The sequence below is a fragment of the Sus scrofa genome, chromosome 3, assembly GCF_000003025.6.
Source record: "Sus scrofa isolate TJ Tabasco breed Duroc chromosome 3, Sscrofa11.1, whole genome shotgun sequence".
NCBI lineage: Eukaryota > Metazoa > Chordata > Mammalia > Artiodactyla > Suidae > Sus > Sus scrofa.
This window is the reverse complement of record NC_010445.4, coordinates 95651495-95660591: the sequence shown is the minus strand read 5'-3', so window position 1 is coordinate 95660591 and position 9097 is coordinate 95651495.

Here is a 9097-nt window from a genome sequence, read left to right as displayed (position 1 = left end):
GATGCACAAAAGCTCGACGGAAATTGCAGTAACTTTTGGAGGCCCTTGTAGCTCCCGTCAATAAGCGTTAGCTCCATAATGGCGGCATGGGTCCCCTCCATCACCGACCCCCCCCTTTTCTGCGAGATGGATCAATTGTTCGCGGGGTGGGGGGAAATTGTCATAAAAATTGGGCATTTTTGTTGCCCTTGTCTTGGAAACGGTAGCTGGGCTGTTGAACACAGCCAAATGGATTTGTCTCCTTTTTATGTGAATTGTGGATTTGGTCATTATTTGGCCCACGGTAAAGTACTGACAACGCCCCCTCCCTGCTCTGCCCACCCCCCAAAGAACAGAATAGCTTCTTGAGCTATACAAATGTCAGGCCTCTGTTTTAAAATTTAGCTTTGTTTACCCAACAGAATGGAATTCATTACTGTGTAAAAGTGGTTCCATTTTCTGATCTTTTTATTCAAAATGTTGAGAGTATCAAAAAGCTCATTTGAAGGTCACAGGTTTATGTATCTATTCTCTTAAGTGTTTTAGAAATTCATATGGAGGACACAAAAGGTGGAAAATGTGAAAACATACTGTTCATTGTTTATCCTAACCTTGCCATGGTTATTAGATAAATGAGTGGAGGGGGAAAAAAATGGCATTAAAAGCCATTGTGAACTGGGAATTTTTTTTTTCCCCCTGAAGACTGTTAATTTTAGCCCTTGATCTGTAAAGGTCAATTTCTAATTCTTTTTACTGTGCAGTTTATATAACTTCTGCATTTCAAGTCTATAAAAAGCTTTTGCAGACTTTTCATAATGTAAGTAGCAATTTATTTCATTACGGTTTGAATTTTTTATGTAATTCCTATGGACATTTTGATGAAATTGTCAGGCTTAAAAGCTGGAGTGCTTTTCATTTGGGGGTGTGTGGATTTTTTTTTTTTTCCCTCCGATCCATTCTTGCTGGATAATTTAAAATTAGTGAGATTAATCAGTTCAGTGAGGTAAAAAGACCACACTTTGGTTGGAACAAGGTCTGAGGCAAAAATCATTTTAGTTTATTTTTTTTATTTAAAAATGATTTAAAAGGTCTTTTCCACTAGTTATCTGAAGCCGATATTTAACTGTTACTTATTCCACTAATTTCTATCTTTTGTGAAAAGAGGCTTCCAGCCTAAATCTCCTCGCTCTGTCCCATGCTAATTGCAGCTTACATTATATAAATGGCTTTGTAAAGAAAACTATAACTCGGAGCCTTGAAAGTTGCGTGTTTCTATTTGCTCAAACTTGATGCACTTGTTTGGAGAGGGTCATTGCAGGGAAAGCTGTGTAGCCTGTAAGAATGTCCTGGATAACAAGCTTAAACAGAACCTTTTGTTGTGCTTAGTATTCTCAGGACTCCAAAATGAGGCCTCCTTTTTCTAACTGCGGGCTGAAGTGGTTCATTACTGCCGTTTCCTCCGCCAGGCCAGGGCTCAGCCATTCCCACTACTGAAGGTCTGTAACTTCCTTAAAAAGGAAGAAGGAAAACATGGCCCAGAAAGGTCTTGTTAGCACTTCCTATGTGAAATTAGCAGCTTTCTAAAAGGTACAACTCCAATTACCTCACATTGTGGAGGCGAGCACAAACTCAACAATACGCACAGCCCAGCAAGTGACATTCTGTCTTTCTAGAGTTACTTCCCTAATTAGGAATGAAGAAGCTCTATTCTGCTGAGTGCATCTATTTACAGTGGCCACAATGCTTTAACTTGAGCATCCTTCTCAAAGACCAGTGTTAAAAAACACAAGTGCTCTTTTCGCCGAGCAGGCTATGGTGAGGCGACACATTCCTAACGGTTACGCCCTCGGAAGAGAGAGAGAGAGAGGAAAAAAAAAAAAGTGTAGCCGCTTTGGCCGGATTGTTAACACTTCAGGATTCATTTTCCACAATAACGCCCCTGTCCAGAGAGCTCTGGGAATCACAGTGGACAATGGGGAGGCCTTCTTAGGAGGGTCTAATGATGGAATAAAAAGAAAAATATTTATTGCTTTTGACAGTTCCACAAGGGGCAAAAAATCCTTGTCGTGGCTAAAGTTTCCCTAGCTGTTGGAGGAAGGCGGCTCTCGGGGACTCAGAGTCCCCCCTTCCTTTGTGAGGAGGCTGAGTACCAGGGCCAAGCTGGGAAATTAAAGATTAAGTTCATTAAGGTAAGATAATTGTGCGGAGGCATTGTTGTTGATACAGGTGGAGCGATGGGGGCTGGGGTAGGAAGCCCACTTACATGTGGGGGACAAGCCATTAAACAGACTTAGCAGACGTGCCACGCAAATATGTTTATTATTTGCCTGATGGCCGACCTCTGCTTTCACCGTTTCATTAGTCAACAGGCCCCCAAAGGAGGACCGGGACTCCCTGCCGGGAACCAGGTGGAAGAGAAGGCAAAGCCGGCTCCGGAAAGGAAATCCCGTCCTATGGGCCCTCTCTCCCTCCAGCGCCCACATCCCCACGTCTAAGTTCCCCTGTGTCCCCATCCCCGCCCCACAGGACTGGCCCTCCCTGACGGACTGGGTAGAGGGGACAGCGCCCTCCCACCTGGGTCTTTCTGGGTGCTGCCAGGAGATGTTTGTGCACAAGAGCCCACTGGGCGCTCCTTTAAAAGCAGGCACTGCACCTTCTCATGGCAGTAGGATCTGAAGATTGAGTTTTCAGTCTGGGAGTTTGCCAAACACTTTCCTTTCCCCAGAGTTACTTAGCTCCTCAGAAACTGGCTATTTTGGAAATCTGGGCTGCCTGTGTTTCAATTTAGCCTTCTGGGGAAGGAAAAAATAAATAAAAACAAGCCCCCTCCATCACACACCCACACCCCCCACACACACCCCCACACACACCCCTGTCTCTGCATTGTTACTGCAAACTGTCCTTGTTAAAAAGAGTTCCTCCCTACCCCCTCTCTAACTTGGAGACCCAGAAACAGAGAACTTTAACAAGAAAACACTGTAAGGCAGTCTGGGGGGAATTCTTGTGAGCGTGGGGTCCATCCCTTCGATTTGTTTGAAGGGAGCCGGTGGAAAGGGAGGCACCCAGACTGTGCTCAGATGGCTGAGCGTGTGTTGGTGCAGCGCCCAAGAACGTCATTCCCACACAAGCACACCCCCCCCCTTTCCCCCGAGCCTTGGGCAGAAGGAAAAAGGTCTACTTTTGGTGGGGTCAATAGTTCTATTTCTAGTGAGCAGCTAAGAAATGCAGTTGGAGTTGGAATGTCTTTGCTAACACATATCCTGAAAGAGAAGCGCTTGTTTATTTGCATGATAGGGTCACTTATTCCACAAAAACTCACCAGCTCTCTTTTCTTTCCCCTCCTGCCCACCCTCCAGCCCCCCTCTGAGGAAAATAAACAGGGTCAGGATGATTTTGGTAAATAGGATTCTTTTTAAAGCCACCTGATCATGGGGAGGCATTCTGAGAAGACCCTAGGATTTAGTTAGTGATGGTGTGTGAAAAAAGACGATTTTAGAGAATTATATACGTACATATATATTTATATATACAGGTACATACAATTTAGTGGCATTTAGTATGTTCGCAGTGCTGTGTCTCTAGTTTCAGTTTTAGTCATATGTGTACATACATGTACATATAGAGAGAATCACATGGTTAGAAGATTTTTTTCAGGAGTTCTTAACATGTTTTGATACCTTCAGATTCTATCATGTTGCTGTACTTCTTGTTGTTATTTTCTTTTAAAGGAAAGTTTACGTTCGATTTTTGATTTCTTGAGCCTGCCAGGCATCTATGGCGTAGAGTGAAACGGAGAGCCTTTGAGTTATTTTCCTAGATGACATCGGAGAAGTTTTTGAATAAAACATTTTCAGTGTAATGTGCTTATCAGTTTGGGCAGAACTAGAAATGATTCTGAAGCGAGCAAGCAAGCAACATTTACCAAACTTCTCAGTGTTTTTCTCTTCTTGTGCTTATGTCGGGCTTTCTTTTTATTTATGTCTATAAAGTGTCCTTTGTCCTTGAGAATGTTGAATAGACTTCTTTCAGAAGTTATCAGAGACCGGTCTGATAAATCAGAGGAGAAATTAGGAACATCTGAGTTATTTTCTAAGATGGGTTAATGAAGAGATGAGGATTTGCATTTTCTTTTAAAGACCTAATGAGCAAGCAAAACAGCCCAGGGAGGACGGCTCGGAGGCTGTCACATTGTGATTTATCAGAAAGCAGAAAGGAAAATTTGATACAGACAAGAGTCCAAGCTGCGACTTGGCTTACTCGCAGTGTGTTAACTTTTTGAGAACAAGTGGGTAATCACTGGCCTTTTACAAATAAAAACCTTGGTCAACGTCCTCAGCACTTAAACATTTATCTCCATAAACTGCCCTTTAGCAGAAAAGAGAAACTGTTTTGTCAGTGATCAGCAAAGGAAATATTGCTTCCTAAACTGGTAGAAAAACTACATTGATATTTCCAACCCTGCTGCACTGAGATTGTTAAAACCTTTTCAATAAAGGGCTTTTTCTTGACTGCTGGAAAAACAAGAAAAAAAAAAAAAAAAAAAAAAAAAAAAAAAACCCTGTCATTGCCTTGTCCTGGAAGGAGGGCAGCCTGATTTGGGAAATTGTCAGTTGGAGGTTCTTAGAACCATCACCTTGAATTTGGAACTGTGATTAGAGGTGGGGAGAGAAGGGGAGTGCGGAGATGGGGCTGCATTTCTCAAGTGTACTTGGGAGATTTCTCAGATGGGAGGGAAACCCAGAACTTCCGCACTTCAGCAAACCTGAGCTCCAGCCTTCCCCTTCCAGCGCATTGGGGGCCAAGGGGCAGGGAACCAGGCCACCGCAGGCAGGAGTGTGAAAAACCCTGTAAATGCTTCTCACTCAGCCAAGAGACCTTTAACTCTCTCAGGTTATCTGCATCACCATTTCTAGAAATTCTGTTGCAACTTTCACATCTTCTCTATTTAAGAATGGCTCTTAAAAAATTCCTACTCAAAACCCTGTTCATAGGCTCTTTTGTACCTTGTATTTGATATGAAAATATAAGAATATACCATGTTGAATTTTAATGAAAGCTATTTGGTTGCTCGTCCCTCATCTCTGTGGGTTTTTTTAATTAAGGTGAATTTACATAATATAAAACGAACCACTCTGAAGCCTGCAATTCAGTGGCATTTAGTGTGTTCGCTGTGTTGTGTCTATAGTTTCATTTTTAGTCATAATTTCTCCCAGTTAAGGAACCCCCAACAAGTCTTTGTAGGTATTAGACACTCATATCCATTCAGCAAACAAAATATTCACTGAGCAAATTGTTATGGGAGTGGTACCAGGCTAAGCTCTGGTGTGGGTTATAAGATGAAAAGCCAACTTCATGCCCTCGAGAATTTTTTTTTTTTTTTAATCCAAGAGAGAGAAAACCTGTGCTGCAGGCATCAACAACTTTAGCCAGGGAATACTTATGAATTTTATTAATAAACTTCATTGAGCCCCACAGAGTTTTATCATCCTAAACCATCACAGTGTTGCCGAATATTTCTCGGTAATGGTAGCTAAGATAATTAGACTACAAAGGGTTGAGAGTATTTACGGTTTTCCTCGGTGATTTCATTTTCTCTGACACATTCTAAAGTTTTCAAAACTGGTAATATTTGGTTCAGCATGTTTGCTTTGATGGCTATTTACGTTGAGTAGGTCTGCTATTTCGGCGTGAAATTCCCTCTGCGGCCTTTCAGCAAGTTTCAGCGTGTGTGTCGGTAAAAGGCGGGAGGAGGCTCCACGGGGATGGAAGTTGCCTAATTTTGCCAGGAAAGCTATGCAGGTTGCATGTTTCTCCAGGGAATTTGAAAGCTTCCTCCTGCTAGATAGGAAGTGAGGAAAGGGACGAAGCCAAGAACACATGTTGCTTCACCTCGACTTTAAGGATGAAAATTGTTTAAGCGACAAAAAGCATGGCCCCTGCGTTACAATAGTTATCTTTTTTTTTTTTTTTTCTGGAAAAATATCCTTTTCCAATAAGATCTGTTATTTGGATACTGAAGATGGTGATGATGGTGATAGCCACGGTCTGGATGTGAGAGTTGGCACAGAGGACATGTGCCCAGGAATGTGCTTTGGGTTGGGTTATACAGCTGTGTTGGTCAGGTGAGTGGAAGGTCTCCTTTGACCTGCGCTATGTAAAAAAAAAAAATAGAGCAAATGGACAAATACTTGTTGGGTCCACTTTCAGCAAAGGCCGTGCATACCTTCATTCGGGGAAGGAAGACGGATAGGCAAAAGAGCAGTTTCTTGACTGTTGTGGGTTCCCGTCCTCGTTCTGGCATTTTCTAGCTGTGTGCCTTTGGGAAATGGCTTGTCTGCTCTGAGCCCGGATTCCCTCCTCTGCAGGGACAATAATAGCTGCCTTGCAGGGTCCCCCGGGGAGGATCAGCAGTAGCATGATGCTAAATCATAACCTCTGTGCTCAATAAATCGGTAATTGCTAAGACAAATACACGCGTCAGTCCTGTTTGCCGTGCCTTTCAGCAAGAGAACGAAGTCTGACATTCTACCAGGGAAAACAAAGTACCTCTTGGTGTGAGTTTTGCAAATCATAAAGCACCAAATTAATTTATCATAGTGGGTGTGACGTCAGGGGAGATCTTTTTAAAAGCCGTCTAAGGAGGGAGGCTTCAGGAATAGTTATTTTGAGTGGGAATGTCTAGAATCTCTAGCATTGACTGTTGAATAGCATCCCTTGCTGCCACTGAAAGCTTACAAATATCGCCTGAAAATTATCTCAATTTGCCATCGAACTGGAACCATCAATTTATACCTGAAATGTGTCAAAATGTTGGGTATTTCTATAACGAGAAAAATGATTGGAATTGCCATGTTTAATTAAAATGTTAATCCACTGTCATCTCACAGGATCTCCATGTATAGAGAATTTTCTATTTGCTGTTCAGATGTTTTATTATTAAATGAAAATCCTGCTGTTGAGCCAGTGACTGGTGCTAACTTAAGAAGGAGGTGACAATCTGCTGGGGATGAGGAGAGGAGCCTGTCTCTTCTAGTTGAAGAAGGAGTGATTGCAGGGGAGCCAGAAAGACCACCCTGTCTCTAAAAGCCTCCCCAGCCTGCTCCCTGATGGTCAAACTCTTTTAACAATAGACCTGGCTGAAATGCAAATGCTTTGAGGCAAAGGAACACAAAAGTTTGAACTAACAAAAAGGTATAAAATGCCTGACACCCAGTCCTTTTTTGAGAATGAGGGCAGGAGGCTCGAGGGGTACAACATGGGCGAAAGGAAAGGTATCTTTGGCAGATTTGTAATTTTGCTGAAATTGACCCTGAATCAGAGGAAAACCAGATTTCCTGGGGCTGGAGGGAAAGGGGTGGGGTTTGGGAGGAAGAGCCTGAAACCTTGACCTTAGGATCTCTGTTTTCTTGTCTAGAGGGTGACTGGGTACAAGGGCATTCTCTGTTGAGGTACAAGAGCAGATCCTGGGGTCTGCATTCTGGGTCCTTGGGAAGGCCTTGGAATAAGGACAAGGGTCCCTTCTTAGATTGGATTCAGCCCATCCTAGCTGGGTTCCTTGCCCAACCTACCCTCCCATCTGACTCTTTCGGGGCTTGAGGGATGTCACCTTCATGTGGTCCCCCTTCCTTCCGGCTACCTTGGCCCTAACCAACCCCTCCCTACCTGTGCTGATGCAGCTTCCAGCTCCTCTTCCCCATTCATTGGTCAGCTACTGTTTCCTCTTCCCCGGCCATTGGTCGGCTTCTAGCTCCTCCTCCCCAGCCATGGGTGATCTGCTCCACAGACTCCTTCAAGCTCCTGGTCCTCCGGATGCGCTTTCTCTAGTGGTTTATGGTCTCCCTCCTGGGGTAGTGTCTCCTGAATAGACCCCTTCCAGCCACTTCCCACCCAAGCCTTGGCCCCAGCACGACTCAGAGAAATGTCGATGCTTTCTTCCCTCACCTGCAGGACAGCTCCATAGGAGGTGGTTGTGAAGCGTCTCAGCATCCTGTCTCTACCACCCCTACAAAAGCTGCGGCGCTGGGAGACTCGCAGAGCCCTACCCATCCTCAGTTGTGGTCTCCTCTGGCTTAACGGGTTCTTCCTCTCCCCCCCCCCCCGCCCATCTCCTCCAGCAAAATCCTATTCAGGGAATGCCTCCTCTGTGATCCCTTCCTTTATAGCCTTCTCCAGCTAAAAATCATTTTAAAAGTTGTAAAAATACATCGATTTTACCATTTTAGCCATTTGACTTTATTTTTATTTTAGCCATTTTAAAGCGTAGGTAAGTACGGCGGTATCAAGAACATTCAAACTGTTGTGCAGCCGTTACCACTATCCATCTCCAGAACGTTTTCATCACCCAGACCCACACCCCATACCCACGAAACCATGACGCCTCTTTTTCCTAATGGCTTGGAACCTCTCTTCCCCTTCTGTCGCTATGAATTTACATGCGCTGTGTACCGCCTATCGGTAGAATCAGACAATATTTGTCCTTTTTGTCTGGCTCGTTTCACTTGACATAATGTTTTCAAGCCTCATCCATGTTGTGAGAGGTGTTGGAATGTCATTCCTTTTTGAGGCTGAGTTGTGTTTCATTGTGTGCATACACCCCAGTTTGTGGTAGACACTTGGGTCGTTTCCACCTTTTGGCTCTTGTGAATAATGCTGCTGGGACCCTCGGTGTACACGGATCTGTCTGAGTCTCTGTTTTCAATTATTTTGGGTATATACCTAGGCGTGGAGTGGCTGGGTCGTATGGTAATGCTGTGTTGAGCTTTGTGAGCACCTGCCGGCCAATGCTCATTGCTATGACACTTCTATGTGACACGTTATGCTTTCCCAAATGCTGGCTGTTCCATTAGCTTCTCGGAGTAAACCCTGTGAGGCAGGGACCATTACTCACATCACCTATGCGCAGGTGGGGAAAACAAAGCTCAGAGAGGGTGGGTGACTGGATCAGAGGCACTCGCCGCATTGATGGGGACGTGGGCCTCAAAACAAGATTGTGTGACCGTGGTGCCCAGAGGCTGTGTGACACCCCTTCAGGGTCACCTCATTGCTTTTTCCCCACTGCTGGAATGACCTCCAGGTCATCACGATTGTGAACATGTCCGACTCCCTTTCCAGACTGTCA